General features: G+C 36.0%; 1 long non-coding RNA gene across 2 annotated transcripts; it reads right to left on the bottom strand.

Annotated features, from left to right (window-relative positions):
• Positions 1–347: 347 nt before the first annotated feature.
• Positions 348–2078, bottom strand: LOC145803158 (uncharacterized). Of its 2 annotated transcripts, none has more exons than XR_014345277.1 (2): positions 920–2078; positions 348–642 (listed from the first exon to the last, which is right to left on the bottom strand). It is a non-coding gene; the product is annotated as an uncharacterized LOC145803158 (long non-coding RNA). The 2 variants fall into 2 exon arrangements; XR_014345276.1 differs by lacking the exon at positions 920–2078 and adding an exon at positions 730–913.
• Positions 2079–4297: the final 2219 nt, after the last annotated feature.

Here is a 4297-nt window from a genome sequence, read left to right as displayed (position 1 = left end):
GGCTATTTGGGGGTTGATATGATAAATGAATATCAAAACCTTCTCTACTTGCAACTTCAAGAAATCCAACATCAAATGGATGAACACGTGGTCTTGCATTATCTTGTTGAATGAATATTATAATGACTCGGATATTAAATTCACATCGGATTGATGTATAGTGGTGCCTATTACCTTAAAACTTGTATGGTTGTCGGACTCTTGATATTGATAGTGTCACGCCCCAAACCCGCCCCTAAAAGTTTGGGCATGACCTATTCAGAAACGGACATGCAACCTGGTAACATAACATACGGGGCCTTATCGGAAGCACGAAAAAATGGAAATAATGAAACAAATAAACTCCATTGAGCTACTTCTACATGCCAGGATCTCATTCATCACATGCATTATAGTGGATAGATAAAGTTCCAACTATAACTCGGAGCATATACATACACATTTACAATGCCAGCCCCATGATTGGGCGTATACAAAAAAAACAAACATGAAAGGATATACAACAACCTTAGAGGGACACCCATAAGCAAGTCAACATCTTAACAACTTGACAAAATAAATGGCTTATACAGTGCCTGGACATACGAAGGTTGACAAAAGAAAGCGGGCGTCTTGGCTAGGACTGACCACCTGATTGGTGACCTACAGAAACAGACATAATAGAGAGTGAGCCGGGCTCAGTGAATAGTAATACATAAATAAAATGATGCTTAACTTGAAACATAATACATGTCAATGTAATAGTCTGATTCTGTGCTAAGTACATAACGGCCTTAGGCCCAATCTTGCAACATAAACTTGATGGCTATAAGCCCTTGAAATGTGGTGGCACGAGGCCCTTGAAACATTGGCATAAAGCCCTTGAAACTTGTTTGACCCTGTAGTATATTCAAACTTGTAACATATACTTGAAACATACCTCAGCATACTTGAACTTGTAACATACTGGAAACATACCTGAAACATACTTGAACATCATTCATTAAGTCAAACGGAACATATTATAACTGGAGTGTTTCTTGTTGTATCATGTCATTATCATACGCTTAACAATAAGAGACTAATTCACATTTTCATAAGAGTCACATAATAATGCTAAACTTTGCACTTATATCGTAGATTCTGAATAACTTCCAATTCATAAGCAACATAGCAACATAACTTCAAATTCATATGGATACACATAGCTACTCTTATATTTACTCAGAATCTATTCTTCAAGAATGAACATAAATTCTTTTGGGTAAATGACTTAATTCACATGCTCTATTAATCAATAGTATACACCGTTGTTTAATCGTTCTTATATGTTAACATAGTTGCCTTGCCTTGTAATTAATAGAGTCCTAATGGTAACCGTTACATCATTCCCACGAGTTGACATAATTAACATAAAGTTAACAGGACAAAGTAAGCACATTTTCATTAGATTACAGATGACTTTATCGGTTTCACAATTCCACAGTTCGGCCCTTGGCCTGAGGGGTTCACACATTCACAATAGCCTTTAGGTTTCATAGATTCACAACTTAGCACATCGGCTTTCGGCCCTTTGGATTCACAAGTTCACAAGTTTGGCCCTTGGCCTCATAGCTTCATAATTTCAAAAATGGCCCCTGGCCACATAGGTTCATAGTTCACAAATGGCCCCTGGCCACATAAATTCACAAGTCGGCCCTTGGCCTCATAAATTCACATATACATAAATTAGCTTTTGGGTTTCATAGGTTCACAATTCGGCTCTTGGCTTCATAGTTTCACAATTCACAATTCGGAAATTCATACTTCACAAATGGCCCTCGGCCACATCGTTTCATATTTCACAAGTTGGTGATCCATATTTCACAAATTCGAGATGCATATTTCACAAATCCTTTTTGATGTTTCCATAATTTCACAATGTTCCTCATATAGCATACACCTTTGATGTTTCCATAATTTCACAATATTTACGTAGCATACATAACATACGTGTCAACATAATTCTTATGACAAAGATCATAACGTCGATAACAATAATCATTAATGGTTAAAGATACATCGAAGTACTACTACTCACAGTGCTACAACGGAGTACTTGGCCCTCCTGAAGTATGCCCTGTACACATATATAACTTAGTCATTAGTTCTTTTTCCTTCCTTCATTATTCTTCACAAGCCTACCATTATCCATCCATTATACCACAATTTCCTCCATCTCAATATATCTATATATAGAAATAGAAGATTACCATTCTTGCAAACACAATATGAAAATTTAAATCAATCACTTCGATTCCAAGATAGGAAGGAATTGTATGGACATCTTCCACATTTTTCCAAAAATAAATCATTCTCTTGATTTTAATAACTAAGCAAGCCCACAAGTATTTAGCAAAATAATTTGGGATTAACCCATTTTGGAAAACTCTACATTTTAAGTCACAAAAATAAAAGTCAACATAGTTAATACCATCTCACATAATCACTACAATTCAACATAAGCAACATGATTCAACTCAACATCATTAAATATAATTCAACATAATTCAAGAGAAATTCTTAAATTCCATTTCAACATTCCATAACCGAGTTTATGTCATCTATATCATTTATAAATCATTTCCTCCAATTTCCTTCTCATTATAACATGATTTACATTGCTCATAACAAAATTCATTCGCAAATTTTAAACATAATTTTCAAACATAACCAAATTTCAATTAAACTTGTACATAGATAATTCAACCTACCAATTTCATGATTCAACTTTCAATTTGGGCCAAATAATTGATTATCATCAAAAATCAACCTAGGGTTTCTAGAAAAACCTAGAAATTTCAAGAAAAATTCAAACTTCTTAACCCATTATTTTTTTCTTCCAATTTTCCCCTTGATTATATATCCTAGGTTCATAATCCATAATCTAAACCCAACAATAAAACCCCAAATTCTTCAAATCCGAAATCCCCAAATTTCCATAATATAACCCTATATGCTCAACATGTAGATTTTGCATTTATATACTCCAAAATACCAAAAAATCTATCTATTTATGTAAGCATTGAAGGAGAACTAGGACCCCTACCTCAAGATTGAAATCAAGGAAGCTAGGTCAAGAGCATAACTTCGAAATTTCAAAATCCAATCGGTTGAAAATGTTGATCTTCACTTGTTCTTCATTGTTGATGCAAAATCCATGGTTGATTTGTTGATAAAAGTGGAGGAAATCAAGGTTTTTAGGGCTAAGTTTTCGGACATGGAAGAGGGGAGAAGAAGAGAGGAAAAGAAAATGTAAGAAATGGTCCCAAAATCACGTTTTTTTAGCTGCTGTCCCGCACAGCCCGCACGTGCGGCGCTATTCTCCGCACGTGCGGCTCTGCTTCCAGCACAGATGTGGAAACCTCAAAACGGGTATAACTCTCTCATCGGGACTCCTTTCTAGGCCGTTCTTGTGTTCAAATTGAAGCCCCGGAAACAAGCTTTCCAATGGTTCCAACCTCACATTCAAATTCTAAGTATGGAAGGAGAAAAGGGCAAAAGAGTGACGGCTGGTCAAAAATTCAAACTCAAATTTGGGACTTTTTTATCTAATCTTATCTATATATCTTGTTAATGCTTCGATCAAGGTTCCAAACATCATCCAAAGGTCCTCAATTATAATATTTATAGTTCACTTGCCAACCCGTCAATATCAAGAGTCCGACAACCATACAAATTTTAAGGTGACAGGCACCACTATATATCAATCCGATGTGAATTTAAAATCTGGGTCGTTACAGATAGGTTGGCAAGTGAACTTTAAATATTATAATTGAGGACCCTTGGATGATGTTTGGAACCTTGATTGAAGCCTTGACAAGATGTATAGATAAGATTAGATAAAAAGTCCCAAGTTTGAGTTTGAGTTTTTGATCAGCCATCACTCTTTTGCCATTTTCTCCTTCCATGCTTAGAATTTGAATTTTAGGTTGGAACCATTGGAAAGCTTGTTTCCGGGGCTTCAATTTGGACACAAGAAAGACCTAGAACGGAGTCCCGATGAGAGAGTTACACCAATTTGAAATTTTCACATCTGTGTTGGAAGCAGATCCGTACGTGCGGGGAATAGCGGCGCACGTGTGGGACAGCGGCTCAAAAACGTGATTTTTGGACCATTTCTTACATTTTCTTTTCCTCTCTTCTTCTTCCCTCCTCCATGTCCGAAACCCTAGCTCCCCAAACCTTGATTTCCTCCACTTTTATCAACAAATCCACCATGAATCTTGCATCAAGGATGGAGAACAAGAGAAGATCAGCTTTTTTTTTTTTTTTTTTT

The sequence above is a fragment of the Camellia sinensis genome, chromosome 11, assembly GCF_055761805.1.
Source record: "Camellia sinensis isolate YWXY chromosome 11, ASM5576180v1, whole genome shotgun sequence".
Taxonomy (NCBI): Eukaryota; Viridiplantae; Streptophyta; class Magnoliopsida; order Ericales; family Theaceae; genus Camellia; species Camellia sinensis.
This window is presented reverse-complemented; position numbering and strand designations above follow the sequence as displayed.